At 46.3% G+C, this 20,454-nt stretch overlaps 2 long non-coding RNA genes across 3 annotated transcripts; one reads left to right on the top strand and one right to left on the bottom strand.

Annotated features, from left to right (window-relative positions):
• The first annotated feature begins 3,390 nt into the window (after positions 1-3,390).
• LOC139082046 (uncharacterized) lies at positions 3,391-19,082 on the top strand. Its single transcript, XR_011537715.1, has 2 exons — positions 3,391-3,733; positions 14,137-19,082. It is a non-coding gene; the product is annotated as an uncharacterized lncRNA (long non-coding RNA).
• On the bottom strand, positions 5,669-11,748 carry LOC139081515 (uncharacterized). 2 transcript variants are annotated; one of them, XR_011536665.1, is made up of 2 exons: positions 11,588-11,748; positions 5,669-8,308 (listed from the first exon to the last, which is right to left on the bottom strand). It is a non-coding gene; the product is annotated as an uncharacterized lncRNA (long non-coding RNA). The 2 variants fall into 2 exon arrangements; XR_011536664.1 differs by having other exon boundaries at positions 10,058-11,629.
• Positions 19,083-20,454: the final 1,372 nt, after the last annotated feature.

The following is a 20,454-nucleotide window of genomic DNA, read 5'->3' as shown; positions in this document are numbered from 1 at the left end:
GGCCTGAAGAGTAGCAGTCCCTGGTCATCAGGATGAGAGCAGAGCTGGCCCAGAAATACTCTTTGGCACAGGGCAGGGGGAAAAGACACAACTGTGTGCTGCTGGGAGTGGCTCCTCAGGGAGGCTGGCCCATTCATTCATTCAATATGACGTTTATGATTGATCTATTTCTTTTATGTTTTGCATAAACACAAATCTGGCAGGTCCCCGTGGGCCAAGGTGACTGGGGAACACCAGGCTTACTTTTCCTGAACATGCCAGGCACACTCTTGCCTCAGGGCCTTTGCACTTGCTTATTCCTCTGCGCAGAATGCTCTTCCACAGATATTCACATCACTCCTTTCTTCATCTTCCTTGAGTCTTTAGTAAAATGTCATCTTCTCCATGATGCCTTCCCTGACCATCTTATTTAACATTGCAGTGACATCCCCCACTAAAAAAAGTCCCTATCCTTATCTTCCCAGGCCTGCCCCTCACATTTGTAAAACCTGGAGCAAGAGTAAAAATGGTGATCCCCAAAATAAGACCCAGCCCCTTTCTCCTCCCACCCCTATTTCCACTTGGCACCTCAAGGAGACTCACACATCTGTGTGAACATCCCAGCTATGTCCCCAGGAAGCAGCCACCCCTTGATCACACTTCGGGCTTAGGGCTACATACAGCTGGGTTCCATTTCACTCTATAAGGTCAGGCCCGGGGAAAATCTACACAGCCCTGAACATGGACTCAGGGCCGTTGGACAGTAAGTTTTGGGGTCCTGGGTAACCAGAGTATGGTATGGTCTCGGGAGGGGACTCAGGCTGCCAGGCACGCCTCCCCTTGGCCTGGCAAACCCCTCACCCTGGAGGAGGGCCAGTGCAGGCCTCTGAAGTGTGGAGCATTTTAGGGCAGTGGTCCTTCTGGCCCAGGCCTAAGGATGGGACTGTCCCTTCCTTACTTTGTTTTTCTCCATCTGATGTACTATATATTTAACTTACGTATTTGGCTTGTTGTCTGATTCCCTCCAGCAAAATGTAAGCCCCGAAGAAGGCAGGGATCTGTTTTGATCAGTGTTATATTCTCTGTACTTATAACAGTACCCATCACATAGTAGGTGCTCAACAAGTATTTATTGAATAAATACCATTATTTGGGGGGTTTGAGATGCCAGGATAGAAGCCAGGCTGGGGGCCAGCCCAGTGGCATAGTGGTTAAGTTCGAGAGTGCTTCGGCAGCCCAGTATTTGCCAGTTTAGATCCTGGACGCTGACCTCTGCACCACTTATCAAGCCACACTCTGGCAGGTGTCAAGAAGCCGGGCTGGGGGATCCCTTGTCTTCATAAAGCTTATTTGTCCTAGAGAGGGCTTCTGGCATCAAGGATGACATGGTGCATGGTGCCAAACTCCTTTTCAAATCTACAAACCCTAGAGAGGAAAGTATGAGTTTTGCTCTTTCGGAAGGTAGCTTAAAAGATACAGTGGTGTATCTTAATTGTATGCATGGTATCTACTTCAATATGAACATAGTGAGTGAATGTGGATTTTGACAAAGACTCTCTCCTCCACCGAACTTAAGTCAGGCTCCCCGGAGCCCTCCTCTCCACTAGGCCTCGACCTTGGCCCCCATCCTGCCTAACCCAGTTTTAGCAAGAAGCTTGCTAAGTCAGTTTACCGAGAATCCCCCCACCCTTAATATCTGATCCCCCAAGATATCTGATCAAATTCCTCACGCCCCACCTTGCTATCTAAGTCCTTGGCCTACCTTTAGCAAGAATCCTATTAGATCAGGCTGGCAAGAATCCCCCTACCTTTGATGTCTCCTCTTGGTCGTTTTCCCTCCACTCACCCCCACCCTACTCCTTGGCTATAAATCCCCACTTGTCGTTGTATTTGGAGTTGAGCCCAATCCCTCTCCCCTACTGCAACTGTCATGACCCCCACTGCAATAGTCTTGAACAAAGCCTTCCTTACCGTTTTAACAAGCGTCAGAATAATTTCTCTTTAACAGGAATGCAAAAATCTATGAGACAGGGTCCCCAGCCTCAAAGAGTTCCAGTCAAGTGGGGAAGTCAGATGCAAAAACCAACAGACAAATACAAGATAACAAGCATGGAAATAAAAGAATGGTCTAAGTGTCATCACATGCAGATGAGAGAGCAACACTCCCTGTGAGGGGTCACATGGGCTGAGTTTTGAAGGGTGAGTAAGAGTTCCTGCTTTCTAGAAGCTCAGTAACTAGCTGAAGAAGCATAATTTTTGCACATTAAACGATGCTAAATATATGTGATCTTATGTTTGTAAAATGCATGCATTTGCACAGAAAAATTTGTCTAGAGGGATAATTAATAAAAAGTAATTAAAAATTAATAGTAGTTATATCAAGGTAGTAGGATAACGGGTGAGTCTTACTTTTTTGTACAAAAGAGCACATATATTACCCTTTTAATTAGAAAACATTAACATAAATAACAGGCCACATCCACACGTCCAACATAGCTTTTGGTCCTGGAGCTCAGATGGCAGACTCTTGTCAGATGTCCCGGAAGGCTCAGGAGCAAGCAGAGCCTTTAAGGATGTGCCAGTTTCAGGCAGAGTGAGCTGGGGGAGAGACCTTCCAGGCCAAGAGAAGGGCTCCACCAATGGTGTGGAGGGGGGAAATCACAGAGATGTTTTGATGGGGGCCAGCAAGCCCATCTGCCTGAGTCGAGAGTAGTTGGAGTTAAGGCTGGAAGAGCAGGCTGTGGCCAGATTATAGGGTCTGGAATTGCAGACACAGGCTGTTGTTCTCTAACCTACAGGCTAAGGGCACGCCCCACAGCAGGCTTGGACCCAGGATGCTCTGTCTTCAGCTGTGAGGCCTCTCACTGCCACCCCCATGTTACAGATGACAAGATGCTCATACACAGCACAGCTGCATCTGGATCCCAAGTCTCTTGACTGCATGCCTTGGGTCAATCAGCACGAGAGGACCTGGATGTCCAGGAAACTGAGTTTGATAAAGAAGGAGGAGGAGGAGAAGGCAGGAATTCCCACGGAGCCCTGAGGGAAAGGAGAAGAGAGAAACCCTCATGCCCCGTGAGATCTGTGGATGTGCTGCAGGCACGGATGGGAGAGTCCCAAGCCAGACCTCAGGACAGGGCTTCCCTCAGGCACAGCCCTGTGCACAGATTTCATTCTCACAGGGACGGAAAAAAGGAAATGCTTAGGTCACAACGGTAGAAGCTACGGAAGTGGCTCCAGCTGGCTTGTGGGCCGCTATTCGTCCTCAATGGAGGAGAAAGCCCCTTCTTGCCTGGGATAGTTTCCACCCTATCCGATCTGGACCAAAGCTGAGCTTTCCCGATCCCCTCCTCCCCCAGAACGCGCCTTGCTTTCTGCTGGTGATGGCTACAGGTCTCCAGGCTGGACGCTGGGTGGCGCTGCAGGCATTAACGGAGGGAGCCGCCGGGCTCCGCCGCTGCTGGGAGGACCGCCTGAGATGTGCCGTGCGTCCTGGAGCTTCCTCTCCACCCATGGGCTGGGTCAAGGAAGATCAAGGTTCGTGGTGACTTCAAGGGGCCCACCTGCGGGCCTGAGTTAGAAATAAATACAAACCAGGAGCGCCAGCTCTGGCTGGTGCTCGAGTGAGCTCCGGAAGAGGGTCTGTCGAATCTATGTAAGACGATGGGGCAGGAACGGTGGCTGTGCATTTTAGAGGCGAGGAAACTGGTCCCTTGAGATTACAGGACTCAAGTTTCTTTGGCTCCAAAGTTTGGTAAGCACGGTTGTTTCTCTTTTTGTTCTTTGTTTTGTGAACAGTGCATGTTTGTGCAATAAATAAAAATGGCAGAGGGAGGTGGAATCAAGGGGAAAAGAGAGAACAGAAGATAGGCCTGAACTGTGGTTTGAGAGCTGGTAAACTATGTGGGAGGTCACCTACGTGGACAGTCACAGCTAGGTGATGCTGGAGCCTGCCCTGGGAATGAGTCCACCCAGGTCTCGCTGGAGCGGCTCCTTTATTCCCAACCTGTCAGAACCTCAGCTGGGTTCACTGTAAAATGGGCTCACTGACCGATGCCAAGCCCATCTCAGACGGAAGAAGTAGAATAGGCAAGGGCATGCTGTTAAAACTGTTTCATGCTCGATCAGTGTAAAGAATAGTTAGAATCCTCATCCTAATCGTCACTGTTGGTAAAGTGCCCGGTGATGTGCAAAACCACTCTCAGGGGGCAGAGCAAAGACCACCCAACCCACACCCCCCGCTACTTCTGCCTTACTTGGGCATCAGTTTGGAGATGGGATTCATCTACAGTGTTTACACTTTGCAGCCAAATTTCCCGGTAATTTATATATCCATAGTTTGAAGGATTTTCAACCAGGAGCCATAAGGGAGCTGGGATCAAAAGGTGGAAAGTGGGGTCAGCCCGGTGGCACAGTGGTTAAGTTCGCTCACTCTGCTTTGGCGGCCCGGGTTCACCAGTTCAGATCCTGGGCGCAGACCTACACACTGCTCGTCAAACCATGCTGTGGTGGCATCCCACACACAAAATAGAGGAAGATTGGGACAGATGTTAGCTCAGTGACAAACCTCCTCAAGGAAAAAGAGGAAGATGGGCAACAGATGCTAGGTCGGGGCCAGTCTTCCTCACCAAAAAAGAAGTGGTAAGAGGTGCCCAGACTCAATGACCTTCCCAGTCATATGAGGTTATGATGCCATAAGATACCTGCCAACCTCATATCTACCCTGCCTCCTCTGCCGTGTGACCCTCTTTGCTGCATTTGCCCAGGTCCTTACAATTCCCCTCCACCAGCAACAGATTTCTGGTCACAATGTGGGCAGGGAGCTATAGAGGCCAGGAGGGAAACCAGACAGGGCCCACTCTTCCTGTGTAAATAACTTACATGTTTATAACACTCTCTGTACTTTGCTTTTATTCACTCAGAAGAAGATAAACAGTTTAGTTTCAAAAATGGGCAAAAGGTGTGAATAAATACTTCACAAAAGGCAATATATGAATGGCTAATAAGCACATTAGTTGTCAGGGAAAGGCACATTAAAACCACGATGAGATACCACACAGCCCCACTGGAATGACTGCACTGAAAGACCGCCCACACCAAGTGTTGGTAGGGATGGGGAACAACGGGAGCTCTCACACACTGCTGGTGGGAATGTAAAATGGTACCAGCACTTCAAAACAGCTTCACGGTTTCTTAAAAAGTTCAGCACACTTACGTATGACCTAGCCATTCCACTTTTAGGTATGTACCCAAGAGAAATTAAAATATCTGTTCACACGAAGACTTGCATTTGAATGTTCGTAGCAGCTTTCTTTACAACAGCCAAGAAGTGGAAACAACCCAAACCTCCATTGACAGGGACAGGTAAACAAATCGTGACCTATCTATTCAATGGAATAGTACTCAGCAATAAAAAAGAGTGAACTGTTGACATATGCACCTCCATAGATGAATCTCCAAATAAGAAATACTGTATGATTCTATTTGTATAAAATTCTAGAAAATGCAATCAAATTCATTGTGAGAGCAAGATCGGTGGTTTCCTGGGTTGGGGATAGAGAGAAAAGCAGGAGGGAGGGATTATGAAGGGGCATAAGAAAACTTTTGGAGGTGATGGACATTTTCATTATCTTGGTTAATGTGATGGTTTCATGGTGTATATTCGTGGGTCAAAACTTATCAATGCATACATGTTAAATACAGGCAATTTATTATAAGTCAATTATACCTTAATAAAGCTATTAAAATTTTTTAATATTTAAAAAGGAACGCACTATTGATATACATAACAACGTGGATGGTTGTCAAAATCATTGCATTGAAAGAAAGAAGCCAGATGTAAAAGAGAATGTACTGCGTGGTTCCATTTAATTAAATGGGGGGCCAGCTCAGTGGCATAGTGGTTAAGTTTGTGTGCTCCACTTCGGCGGCCCAAGGTTTGTGGGTTCAGATCCCAGGAGCAGATCTACACACTGCTCATCAAGTCATGCTGTGGTGGCATCCCACATACAAAATAGAGGAAGATCGGCACAGATGTTAGCTCAGGGCCAATCTTCCTCAAGCAAAAAGAGGAAGATTGGCAACAGATGTTAGCTCTGGGCCAATCTTCCTCACTAAAAAAAAAAATTCTTGAAAATGAAAACTAATACTTAGTAACAGATAGCATATCAGTGGTTGCCTGGGGGCAGGAGTAGAAGTAGGGGTAGTTTACTAAGGGGCATAAGGAAACTTTTGGGGGTGATGGAAGTATTCGTTATCTTCATTATGGTGATCGTTTCATTGATGTAGGCATATGTCAAAGCCCACCAAATTGTACACTGCATATATGTGTAGTTGACCATAAATCAATTATACTTCAAAATAGTTGTTTAAAACTGCATCAGAGGGGTGAGCCCCATGGCCAAGTGGTTAAGTTCGCTCAATCCGCTTCAGCGGCCCAGGGTTTTGCCGGTTCGGATCCTGGGCATGGACATGGCACCGCTCATCAGGCCATGCTGAGGCAGCATCCCACATGCCACAACTAGAAGGACCTACAATTAAAAATATGCAACTATGTACCAGGGGACTTTGGGGAGAAAAAGGAAAAATAAAAATAAAATCTTTAAAACTGCATCAGAGCATCAAAAAAATTATGAAGTATAATTACAACCAAGGGGATATTGCAGAAATGACCATTTGGCTTCTGAGGCAAAGTCGTAAAAGACGTTGTGGCGTCTGTCTTGCTCTCTCATGGATCATTCACTTGGGGAAGCCAGCCGCCATGTTGTGAGGACACTCAAGCAGCCCTGGGGGAGAGAGACTGAGGCCTTCTGCCAACAGCCAGCACCACTTTGTCAGTCATGTGAGTCTGCCATCTTGGAAGCAGATCCTCCAGCCCTGGTCAAGTCTTCCGATGACAGCAGGCCCTGGCTGACATCCTGCCTGGGATTCCATGAAAGACTCTGAGCCAGAATAGCCCAGCTCCAACTGCTCCCAAATTTCTAATCCATAGAAACTGTGAGATCGTAAATTATCGTCATTGTTTTAAACTACTGTTTTGGGGTGATCTGTTGTTCAGCAAAAGATAGCTAATGGAGGTAGTGATGGGAAAAAGCACTAAACACAAGACAGAGAGCTGAGTTTCAGTTCCTGCTCTTCCACTTATTGCTGTGTCACTTTCCTCTTTGAGCCTAGTTGTTGTGTGTTTGCACCACTATAACAAGAATACCGTCAACTGGGCAGCTTAAGCAGCAAACATCTATTTCTCACAGTTCTGGAGGCTGGAAGTCCAAGGTCAAGGTGCCAGCAGATCCAGTGTCTGGTGAGAGGCCTCTTCCTGGCTTGTAGACAGCAGCCTTCCTGCTATGTCCTCACATGGTGGAGAGAGAGCTCTTGATCTCTTCCTCTTCTTATGAGGACACTGATCCCATCGTGGGGGCTCCACTTGTAACCTCATATAAACCTAATCACCTCTCAAAGGCCCCACCTCCAAATACCATCCCATTGGGGGTTAGGGTTTCAACATGTCAATTGGGGGGGGACACAAACATGCAGTCCATCACAGTTATCCTATCTTTAAAGAAAAATAGCATGAAAATACAACTTGCCTCACAAGTTCCCTTAAAGGATCAAATGTGTATAAAGCATCCAACACAGTGCTGGTCCCAGGAGGAGACTTAACACATGCTGGTTATGTCCTCGAACCATACTTTTCCCCATTCTCCCACTGAACACAGATCTTCTCCTCTGTGAAATGGACTTGAGATGCCTGCCTCCAGGGTGGCTGTGGGGCTCTAATGGGAGTGTATTTGGGGAAGCTTTGTAAACTCTGAAGGCCTACCTAGTGCTGTGCTCAGCATTTAAGGGCCTGTCTCAGGAGAATCTGCGTAGTGCAGCTTCCTCTATCGGAGGGTCAAATCAGGAGTCCACCAGAAGTCATTGGTATCATGTGGACATGGATGGAAAGCCGAAGAAAGACTTCGCCCCACTGCTGATGTCAGGCCCACGCGCTCTCTATTGCCAAAGAGCTGGGGCTTTATAAAGCTCAAACTCCACAGTAGAGAAAGGCACGTGACTCCATGGTCAGGAGACACTGAGGTCGCTGCGTGGGCCAAAGCTCCAGAAAGGAAGCAAAAATGCCAAAAAGACCTTTCGTAATGACTTCTGAAGAAACAAGCAGAGTTTTGCTGCGCTGTGAAGTCTGTGCCTTGTGCTGAGCGGTCCAGGGTCCCTGTTCAAGGGCTCTGACCTCCCCACCCTTCATCCTGCCCTCGGGTCCTCCTGAAATGGGAACTGGTCTGAGGGTGCCTCAGATAAATCAGGCCTGACAGCAGGCCAGGAAATACACAAACTGGGGAGAGAAAGAGAAAAGAAAACAATCACCATGACTTGGTCAAATTATGCCTGCAAGTCCCTATTCACGCTCTCTGAAAATTTTTCCTCAAAATCTGGATTTCTTTTTTTTCCTTTGTTTTCTTTATTTTTTTATTCCTTTATTCTAAAATACCTGGACAAAGCCATGAATGAATATGTTTTAAGAGCAAGCTATACATCAACGAAACTGAATGAAGTACAACTATGTAAATCAGTATGTATGAGTGTTAGGTCTATAACACTTGATCAAAAAGCATGTCACAAAATGAGATCACAAAACCTCAAAATAAGTAGAACCAAGTAATTATCATTTACAGATTCGTAATTCATGATAATTCAATTTTTAAAAAGGCAAAATGGTTGATATGTCTTCCATTTTGAATGGCTGTTCCCTCTGGGAAGGAGAGAGAGATAAGGAAAGTGTACACAGATGCTGCGCTTTCATAGCCAATGTCATCAGTCTTAGGTTGGGAGCAGGGTCACAAACATGCATTTCATGATTATGGTCCATAACCTGCATGTTTTTCACATTCTCTCTTAAAATCTGGATTTCTTTTATTCAATTTTCCTAAAATATTTTGCATAGAAGTGAATATAAAAACATTAAAGAATTTTGAAAAATTAAAAGGGAGCAAATCCTACACAGTTCTACGATCCTATTTATATTTCAGCTCACAGCCTCCTCTCTTTCCCTACATAGAGGGTTTGTTTTTAGCCTAGTTATGATCATACTGTACCTATTTCTGCTTTCTGCTCTGAACATTGTATCATAAGCAGTTTTCTAAATTACCTAGAATCTTCAAAATCATTCTTCTTCATAGCCACATAATGGAATATGTATAATTCTTCATGAAAATTCCAAGAATCCCAGTGACTTCTGTATGGCATACATGAGTTTAAAAATGTAAATATGCTATTGTATTAGTCTCTTAGGGCTGCCATGACAAATTACCACAAACTAGCTGGCTTAGAACAATAGAAATGTGTTCTCTCACAGTTCTGGAAGTCAGAAGTCCAAATTCAAGGTGTCAGCAGGACCACACTCCCTTCAACGGATCTAGGAAAAAATCCTTCCTTGCCTCTCTCCCAGCTTTTGGTGACTCTTGGCAATCCTCGCGCTCTTCGGCTTGTAGCTGATCACTCTAATCTCTGCCTCTGTCTTCATATCTCCTTCTTCTCTGTATGTTTCTTTGTGTCCTCTCCTCTTCTTACAAGGACACCAGTCATTGGATTTAGGGTCAACCCTCATCCAGTATAATCTCAACCTAATACATCTACAAAGACCCTGCCTCCAAATAAGGTCACACTCTGAGGTTCTGGATGGACATGAATTTTGGGGAGACTCTATTTAACAAACTCCAGCTGCCTTCTGCAAAAATCTGAAACACAAAAAGCTGGCTTTTAAACAAGGCATCAATGGGCAGCCACAAGCTAACCAATCCAAGAGTACTGACTGTGGGCTCTTAATCTGTTCCGTAGAAAGTTTGCACTGAAAGAAATCTTGGAGATCTGTCCAAACTTCTATTTCCCAAGGACCTATTTCAGGATTGTATTGTTTATCTCCTGCTGAGTAATAAATGAGCACACACTTAGCACCTTAAAACAATACACATCTATTATCACACAGTTTCTGTGGGTCAGGAATCTGGACACAGCTTTGCTGCCTTCTGCTTCAGAGTCTCTCACAAGGCTGCACTCAAGGTGTCAGCCAAGGTTGTGGTCTTACCTGAAGGCTCAGCTGGGGAAGGATGCGCCTCCAAGCTCACTTAGGTGGTTGTCGGAAGGATTCTGCTCCTTTTGGGCTGTGGGACTGAGGGCCCCAGTTCAAGCTGGCTTTTGGCCAGAAGCCATCCTCAGTTTCTTGCCTTGCAGGTCTTCCCACAGACTGGGTGACCTAAACAGCAGAAATTTATTTTCTCATGGTTCTGGAGGCTGGAAATTCAAGATCCAGGTGTTGGAAATGTTGGTTTCCTCTGAGGCCTCTCTCTTTGGCTTGCAGATGGTTGTCTTCTCGCTGTGTCCCACATGGCCTTTTCCCCTCTCTGTGTGCTTCTCTGGTTTCTACATCTCCTCTTCTTATAAGGACCCCGTCAGATTGGATTAGGGCCCACTCTAAAGGCCTCATTTCACTCAATCACCTCTTTAAAGACCTTGACTCCAAATACAGTTATACTCTGAGATACTGGGGGTTAATGTTTCAACACATAAATTGGGGGGTGGGGGTAGGGGGCACGATTCAGCCCATAACACAGACCTGACCTCATTTTAGCAGCTCCTACCATCGTCAGCTCTCACCATCAGGCTGGCAGCCAGTCGGTCCATCTGACTGAGGAGAGCTGCACCAGCAGCCTCAGAGCTCATGGGAGACCTTCTTATGGGGCAGAGCCTGAGGTCCCAGGAGGATTGCTGCATTCCCATGTCCCACCACTGCCTTGGTCTCCTTTACTCTGGGGATTAACCCCAGCATCTGGGGTCCAAAATGGACACCTCTGGGCAGCTGTTTTCCCTAATCCACAAATTCCCACTCATTCCTTAGGGCCCTTTCCCCGACACCCTGGCCCTGTCTAAACTGCTCCTCAATCTCGATTCCTCATAGTTCAGCTGCACTCTCTGACCTGCCAGTGACCCTCACACTCAGCAGGTCTGCAGACAGATCCTATCAGGCACACACCACTGATTATATTGATCTCCTTGGGACAGCGCCTTCACTGGAATTCCACAAAGACACATCCTCCTGGTTGTCCTCTTCCTTAGCTGCTTCTTCCTGATCCCTCCTTGTATCCCTGACCTCTTAACCTTGCAGCATCTTCAAGCTCGCTCCCAGGGCTTGTTTTTTTGGCTGTTCTTGCTACTTTGGTGAACTCAGTCTCGTGGCATCAGATACCATCTGCACACTGATTACTTGCAAATCCCTATCTTCAGTTTGGCTGCTATGAACTCCAGATTTGGCTCTCTCTTCAACATTGTAGCTGGAACATTTAATAAGCTATCTCACTCTGGGCATGTCCAACACTGAGCTCCTGGTCTTCCCCCAGAAAACTTCCTCCTCTGAATCTTTCCCCACTTAACTTTATGGCAAATCTGTTCTTCCAGTTGCTTAGCCCAAAAAATCTTGGAGTCATCCTTGATTCCTCCTTTTCTCTCAAAGCCCACATCAAATCCATCAGGCAGTCTTGTTGGCTCTGCCTTCAGCATAGTCCCACGTCTCACCACGTCCCCTGCAACCACCCTGATCCCAGTCACCCTCTCCTCTCACCCAGATTATCACAGCAGCCTCCTGACTAGCTTCCTTGCTTCTGCCGCTTCGTTCCTTCAGAACCTTCTCAACCCAGCAGCCGGAAGGCGCCTATTAAAAAAGTCGAATCATAGCACTTCTCTCTTCAAAATGCACCAACAGCTCCCATAACACTCAAAGTCAAAGCCAAGGCACAGGAAGGAGAATGGGGGTTGCCAGGGGCTGGGGGAGGGGAAGGAGGAGTCAGCATTTAAGGGGTGAAGAGTTTCAATCTGGGAAAATGAAAAAGTTCTGGAGATGGATACTGGTGATGGTTGCACAGCAATGAGAATATACTTAATGTCACTGAAAATTACACTTGAAAATGGTCAAAAATGTCAATTTTATATTGTGTGTATGTTACCACAATAAAAATAAGTAGATAGATAGGCTAGATAGACAGATTTAATTTAAAAATTAAAAAAAAAAAGCCAAGGCCCTACACATTCTGACTGCCTTTTATTTTCCTGATGTCATCTCCTACCATCCCCAACACACATATCCCACTTCAGTCACACAGGCCTCCTTACTGTTTTTCAGACACACCAGGCATTCAGTGCTTTTGCACTTGCTAATCTCTCAGTCAGTTGAAAATGCTCTTCCCCAAATATCCAGGTGGTTCCACTGCTCCCCTCTTCAGCCTCTACTGGTGGGTGGGGCTTTCCCACGCCATCCTATCTAAAATTGCAAACAACACCCTGTACCTCATTGGTACTTCCCATCCACCCACTCTGCTTTATTTTTTCCCATCACATATCATCATCTGACACACTATATTATTATTTATGCATCTTTTTTTATTGTCTGTTTTCTACCACTGCAGTGGGAGCTCCATGGAGCTGAGATTTTTATCTGCTTTATTTACTGCTATATCCTCTGCTGCTAGAACTGTGCCTGGTACATGCAGATGCCCAATAAAATGTTTAAGTTAGTATTTATTGTGCACTGGCAATATTTTTTTTAAAACTAGAAATCTTATAAATTTGTGGCAAAATTATCATCTTGCCGCACAAATCTTCTGCAAACAGTAAAAAAATGAGATTCTGAAAGCTACATAGAAACAAAGGGAAATGTTTATGATCAAAGTGGAGGTGGCTATGTACATTATCATTGCAAGGACCTAAAAGGCGTATTCGTGTGGGCAAGAATGGAAAGAAATGTGCAAAATGAGAATAGTCGTTAGGATAACAGAAGTACTTTTATTTCCCCTCAGAAAAAAATAGCATTACTATTAGTTAGAATATTCAGACTCTGCTATGTGCCACATAATATTCTAAACAAACTACATGTCTAGTCTCATTTAATCTTCACAAAAATAAGCCCTGTACTATGGTGGTAAGAAGTTTAGTAACTTGGTCAGGATCACACAGACAGTGACAGAAGCCAAGTGAGACTCACGTCTGACTCACGTCAAAGTCTTAACCAATTTCTGAATGAGTCAGCTATATCCACAATGGTGCTGCATAACACGCCACCCCAAACCTTGGCAGCTGCAACCAGGAATTTGGTCTCCCTCTTGCCAGTTTTCAGGTTGACTATGACTTGGCAGATCTATACTAGGCATAGCTGGGGGCCTTGCCTCAAGCGGCAGGCTGCATGTGTGGCTCAGGTCAGCTCCACGTTTGTTCTGAGGCCGGTGCTGAAGGGGCATGTTCTTAACCAGGGTCCTACACTCCTGGTGGCTCCTCCCGTGTCCATGCCATGCTTTTCCCTACATGCGTCCTTTTACTTACGGCATTGTTCCCTTTCCTTGGTGAAGACCTAGGGACCTAGGTTGGTCTTAAAAATTCAATACTCAGAGCTGTTAAATATCTGAAAATCGTGTGCTCTCATGAAAAGAGAGTGAAATTAAAACCTGAGTTGATGGTCTAGTTCCACTCACCAGGCAGGAGGTTACGGGCAAAACTGAAGAAATCTCTAGACTTCCTTTCTCGATCTAAAAATGGAAACCATGTGAGTGATAGTCAAAGAACTTAGTGACCAATTTGCTGCCTGGAGGTTTCCTACTGTGCTAGATATTAACTCTTTCCCGCCCTTTAGTTCAGAGGGCCCCAGGGAGGTCTTGAGAGATGGGGAGGATGTGAGGGGGGGCAGGCACTCAGGGGTCTTACCCACCATAGAACTATTTCACTGTTTTCTGTCTGCTGAGGGCGCACGACTGCGTCCAAACTGACTGTCATCCCTGGAGATCAAGTGTCCCAGCCCTACTGCCAGGACAAAGATGTGTTGATCAAGAAATTATGGAATCAAGGAGAGAGGAAGGTGCCATCATAATAGGAAAATCCCACAGATCTCATAGGTGCCACCTAGCCAGACAGCCTTCAAAACTGCAGGATGGATGCTGCTGAAAGAAAGTCTCCATCACTGGAAACAGAACCTCTGATGATGAGGTTCTTTCTCTGTGACAATTTTGCCTTTCAGGACGTAAAGCAGAAATCAGTACTACCCACAGCCGGTAGAACGAGAGCAGTTCATAGTCGTTTTGTTTGGCCCCATTTCATATCTGTTTGTTCATTTGTTTTTCATTTAAGGCAACATTGAAAACCAAGAGACTTCATCTAAAAAGACAGACTTCCACTTCTACGGAATAAACCAGAAGATATGGCAATGTTCTGCTGGCAACCCTGCATGGCCAGGATCTTCTGGAACTGAGTAGAAGTTATCGTTTGATTTAAGGCCTACGTGCTCTATTTCTCTCCACTCCTCATCACTCCCTTGGTCTCTTCCCAACACAGAGGCCAAGTATTAATTACTACTTATCATAGTCCCTGAACTGTTTTTGTTTATAATCGAGAAATATTTCTCTGTGCAATACTCTTCTCAAAAATGGGAAAAGGAACTCAGAGCTACCGACTCAGGGAAGCCTCTGATGGACTCTGACATGACAAAGACAGTGTATGAAATATGGAAGGGGGCCCACGGGGCCATTGTGCACCCCTGTGCAATTCCCCTCATCACTTCTGTGAGTGGCGCCCCCTAGGGTTGTGCAGCGAACAACCTTCACAGCTGTCCAGTGCATCCTGGAGGCACAAGAAAGATACAGATGTGGCAGAGACCCATGAGAGCAGGGCGGGCAGGCTACAGCCCCAAGTGGGGATGGGGAGTGCACTAAGGCTGACAGAAGGAGCCCTTCAGCTTTGCTAGAAGAAAGAAGAGAAGCAAAGAAGGTTCAGGATTGATCATGACAGCAGACCACAGAAGACAGTGAACGCGTTTAACTCCTTTCTGCTTTCATCTTTGCCAAAGCACATGATCCTCAAGGGGGAGAGGGCAGAGCAAACACCAGGAGGCCTCTGAAGTCCAAGGTTAGCAATTTGCGTGTTGTCCATGTTGGCTGGTCGCTGGGGCTTGCAGAGGACTCTGGACTCAGGAGCAAACGAGGCATAACTGGCCTCTCTGGGTGAGACATCACTGTGACGCTTTCTATAGCAGTAAAAAGGAAGTTTCTGGACACCAAGAGACTAGACAAAATGGGGTGCGTTCCCTTTATTTCCTTACCACTAGCCCTGCCTTGGGCACAGGCTGAAACTTCATGGGGCCTGGGGCCTAAGGGGCTGCCAGAGAGTAGCTTCAAGCCCCTTTTTTCTTCCCCTAGAGCAGAAAGGGGGCTCCCCAAAGACATGCTACCATCATTCTCTGACTGCATTTGTAATGGGGGCAAGTGGTTTGTTTTTTAATTGTCAAGTTGAAACGTTGAAAAGCAAAGATACTTTGTAGACCCAGAGGGGCTGCTGCAAGACATTCTGCAAGCAGGAGTCTCTCTGTTCTTCTGCTTGGCATATTTTCTGGGAGAGGGGAATACAAACCTTGGTGAGGGGTCTCAAGACTAGACAGCAGTCACAGCTTTGTTCCACCTGCTCCTCAGAGAATAATGAATTTATGGTACAGTTAGTGCCAGGCCTCTTGGGGCCCACTGGGGTCCCTCTTGGGGGACTGGCTGAGAGGCTCCCTCCACAGGTGCACGGACTAAATGAGCAGGAGGGGCTGGGGAGGCAAGGACTGAGATGAGAGGCCCACGTGCAGGGCCAGAGACGGTCCTGAGAAGGGACAGAGATGAGCAGGGTACCATCCTTCCCTCCCAGGCCTTCCCAGGGCACTTTTGCCCAAGTAACCACAGGCCTGGGGTCAGGTGACCACGGGGAACCAAGAACCATGAGAAGAACAAGAAGAACGAGTCCTGCGGCCTCAGGAGAGTGAGCGCGCTCTTCCCACCACAGGGATCAATACAGGCTTCAACGAAGAGATGCATTTATTCTTAGCCTGGAGCTCCGAGGTGGAAATGGAGAGAGAAGAGAGCATCTGAAGCAGAGGGCACCGCAAAAACAAATTTCAAAGACGTGGCTGTGGAAGAGCGTATGTGAAAGCTCTTCAGAACTGAAGGCCCACCGGAGTCTATTACCATCTCCTACCCTGGTTAACGCCGCCCCCAGGTCCCACATTCCAGCCACACCCAGCCCTCTGCAGGGATGTGCCAGACCTCGTCCCTGCCAAAACTTTGTTCTGCTGTTCCCTTGCCTGGAAAGATCTGTGACATTGCTCCCCACGTCCCCTCCTGCTGTCGAAATTCTGTCTTTCAGAGTCTAACTCAGAGGTCTCTTTGGGAAAGCCTTCCCTGATTCTCCCAGTCAGAATTCCAACCATGCTCCCTCTTTCTTCCCCTCCTCTCCTGACACAGTGTGTGTGTGTGTGTGTGTGTGTGTGTGTGTGCGCGCGCGCGCGCGCGCGTGTTCAGGTGCAAGTCATCCATTCCCCACTTAGAATGCCACCAGCTCCTCGAGATGGGCCCTGGGGCTCCCTCTGCTTTCTGCCCTGCCCTGTTTTCCCTGAAACCTAGCTCAAGGAGGGCCTTGGTTGGTCTTGGTTTCTGCCCCTGCCTGAATTGCTGAATCCCAGCCAAATAAACTGGGTTTGTGTCCTGGCTTTACCGCTGACCAACCGACTATGGATCCTTGGACAGATTACCTCCCTCCCTGTGCCTCACTTTCCTCATCTGTTAAAAGGTCTTATAGTGTTGATCTAAAGCCTGAATGACATGTGCACTGCAAGTGCGTGTTGACTATTATTATCATTTATATTGATTTGTTATGTTTGTATAACATATATTTTAAGATCTGTCTTTGAGAATTCCAAAGTCATTTTCACCTTGAACCCAGAGATAAGAATTTGCTGCAATGACTGCAATTGTGCAAAAGACATGACCCGTCCTTGGGCTCCCAGCTACTCGGGCTATTCTGGAAAGACAGAGGAATTCCTGTCATCCTCTTTGCAGCTCAAACCACAGGTCAGGCTTTTAGAAATCCATAAAATATTTAGGGCAGGGCTTTTGCTACACCAGACTTCTTCATAGCTAGTCAACATTTTTACAAATAAAACAACATTATTACTCATCATAAGAAAGGAGATGAGAGACATGTGGTTTCATTATGTCACCCTAATGTGGAGAAAGGGGAAGTCAGGTGACTTAACGAAGAATCTGAACATCAAAAATTAGAGAAAAAGTCTCTTGCCTTTAGAAAAACCATCTGTGACCCCACTGCATCCGGAGGAAATGGTACTTAGGTCTCAGTGGGGAATGCTGCCCCCCACCTCCACCCTGAAGCTGGACTGCTCCAGAATTGGGTCCATTTTGGAGGCCACGCTTTTAGGAAGATTGTGGCAAATGGTAAGAAGCCCAATCAGGATGATGTCAGCTCTGGGAACCATATCCCAAGAGCATAAACTGATGGTACAGAGCCTATTTGGCCCTACCCCAAAGGCTATGGTAGCCTTGCCCGGGCAGAAAGGGATACTTGAACCTGGAGAGTGAGGCAGGTGGGGCAGAGATCCAACTCTGTATCCGGAAATTCAGAAATCAGAGAGGCCTTGTGAGGTAGCAAGCATCCCAGCATCTCAATTGTTCAAGCACAGGGCCGGTGACCACTAGCCAGCCATTACATATAGAAAGTACTACTGCCTTGCATGGGAGGTACAACAGATGTACAGAATGTTGTAGAAGGTTGACCTCCCTGAAAGCAGAGAGGCTGTCAAGACTCTCTCTGTATCCTGTGGGGGATCGGAATTGGCCACCCCAAGATATGTCTCTTTGGCATGTGGATTATTTTTGGCTAGTTACTGCAGACATGAGGGAAACTCTGAAAAGTAGAAGTTACCCTTTGTAAGAGACATTTCCATTTGTACGGGAAATCTCTGTCTGTAAAGATGTCTCCCTCTCTGTACCAGGAAGAAGTGAAGATGACCTTATCTCTAAAAACTCATCAATGCAGACTTAAATCTGCATGATAATCTTACTCTTGTTTGATGTGCTTTTCTGGTAATCTCCCATAACTGACTCCCCCTACCCACAACATCCTCCTTGGTAACTGAAGATGGTATTTAAGATGAGAACCTCCACCATTTTGGCAAGTTGCTCAGTTTTCCTGAGTCTCTCACCTGTATACATGTTATAAAGCTTTGTTTGATTTTCTCCTGTTATTCGTAGCCCAGCCAGAAGGACCTAAAGTGGGTAGAGGAAAGCTCTTCCTCCCCTACAATCCCCAAAATCCAGTATAGTACCTGCCACTTATAAGGCCCTCCATGGTGTTTAAGTACACTTCAATTTTAAGATTACTTAGACTCTTTCAAGGACTGTAACATAAATAAAAATGCTGCTGAACAAGACCTTCTGACCAAAGAGGTTCTGCTTATGTGGATATATAAATATCCCCTAAACGCCCTTTCTTCACTTATGCAGCAAACAGCCCATCACAAAAGGCACAAGAGGTGAGTTTTGTAATGCAGCATGTTTTTGACCTGGTGGCAACACATTTTCTGCATATTCCAGAAGCAGCAAACAATTCTCAGTAATACTAGGCCCAGAAAAGTACCTGAGGGTAGACTCGTTGTTTATAGAGCAATGCTGAGCAGGCTTTTCATGTTTCCCTCTTCCTGCCATTAATTAGCTTTTACTATTAAATTCTGTGAAATATACCACTCTCACCCGCCTGCATAATTACCAACTCCCAAACCACAGAAACATTCCAGAAACAGGAGCAGGGAGAAAGAGTCTGGGGAAAGAAATGGCAAGGTCCCATAATGATGAACACCTATGGAGGCCACTACATGGCTACAAGCTTTACCTGGTGTTCTGGGCTGAATCGTGTCCCTCCAAAATTTGTATGTTGACACCCTAACCCCCAGTACCTCTGAATGTGACTGTGTTTGGAGGTAGGGTCTTTAAAGATGTGATTAGGTTAAAATAAGGCCAGGCCTTTGGGGTGGGCCCTAATCCAATGTGACCAGTGTATTTATAAGAAGAGGAAGTTTGAACACAGAGACACACCAGGGGTGCTCAAGCACAGAGGAAAGACCACGTGAGGCCAAAGAGAGAAGGCAGCCATCAGTATGCCAAGGAGAGATCTGAAGAAAGCAGCCCTACCAACACCTTGATCTCAGATTTCCAGCCTCCAGAACTGTGAGGAAATAAATGTCTGGTGTTTAAGCCCCCAGTCTGTGGTCTTTTGTTATGGCAGCCTGCGAGGACAAGTGCACCTGGGATATTTCATTTCACCCTATTTTCCTAATTTTGTCCCTAATTTTGCAGAAGAAATTGAGGCTCAGAGAAGTCAGTTAATTTGTCCCATTTCTCACAGTGAGTGAGTTTCATAGCCAGGATTTGATATTAAGTCTGCGGGTTGGAAAACCCACTGTCTTTGTATCATATCAAGTTGCCTAGAAAACTATGTTTTCTTGAAAATGCTCTAGAATCTATCCTGTACTGGACCAATCAATGTAGAATGTTCCAATGGAAGGGATGTCTTGCTAATATCGTAGGGAAGTCGGGCCCCACTCAATTTAGTCACCTGCACTTGCGTCACCACCCCCCACAGCAATGTCATGAGGACCTGAAGACCTGATGTCGAACTGACAGGGTGCCTCCATCAAGTCCTCACATAGTATTAGAGCCACATAGTGTCCAATAGGACCTGACAGGAAGCAGCTGGGGGGTGGGGGCAGGAGTCCTTTGCCCTCTCTGAAGGAGACACTAACTATTATACAAACTCTGATCTCAGCTCTTATCCTCATGGATATCAGAGAGTGGGGCCCCTTACCTAATAATTATGATGATGACCATCACCTACAGCTTCCATCTACTGAATACTGTGCTGGGCATTTGACAGATGTTATTCCTTTTCTTCTTCTTCTTCTTCTTCTTCTTCTTCTTCTCCCCAAAGCCCCCCAGTACATAGTGGTATACTGTAGTTGTGGTCCTTCTGGTTGTGCTATGTGGGACGCCGCCTCAGCATGGCCTGATAAGCGGTCCCATGCCCACACCCTGGATCCGAACTGGCAAAACCCCAGGCCACCAAAGAGGAACATGTGAACTTAGCCACTCAGCCACAGGGTCGACCCCAGATGTTATTCCTAACCCTCACATCCGTTTTGTGAGGTAAATAATGTTGACGCAAAATAACCAATAACCATTCTATAGATAAGAGAGATAAGGTGAGTGTTACCTGAGCCAGGGTAAGGATTATAATTTGGGAGGGCAGTTTCCACAAAGGAAGAAAGCATTCTAGAGAAGCATGGTTTTCAGTACACTCATACCTTTTTAGAACAAAGAACATACATTAACATGCCCAGGATACATATTCATCAAAGTTTCAAAGAGGTATTCCATTGCAAATTAGCAGGTCAACATGACCCTGATGTTGGGAAAGGGACTACCAGGGGCATTGGGCATTACCAATAGGGCATAGGAGGGGAAGTATGCATTCTTGAGAGTGCGTTCTTTAATGGTTAAAGCAGATGTACAACGTGTGTTTGATAGGCCATAAGTCAGGCTTCTGTAGTTCAAGCCTAATCAGTTTTGA

This window comes from Equus przewalskii, chromosome 2, assembly GCF_037783145.1.
Source record: "Equus przewalskii isolate Varuska chromosome 2, EquPr2, whole genome shotgun sequence".
In the NCBI taxonomy this organism is placed as follows: Eukaryota; Metazoa; Chordata; class Mammalia; order Perissodactyla; family Equidae; genus Equus; species Equus przewalskii.
Note: the sequence above shows the minus strand (reverse complement) of the source record. Positions and strands in the feature narration are given on the sequence as shown.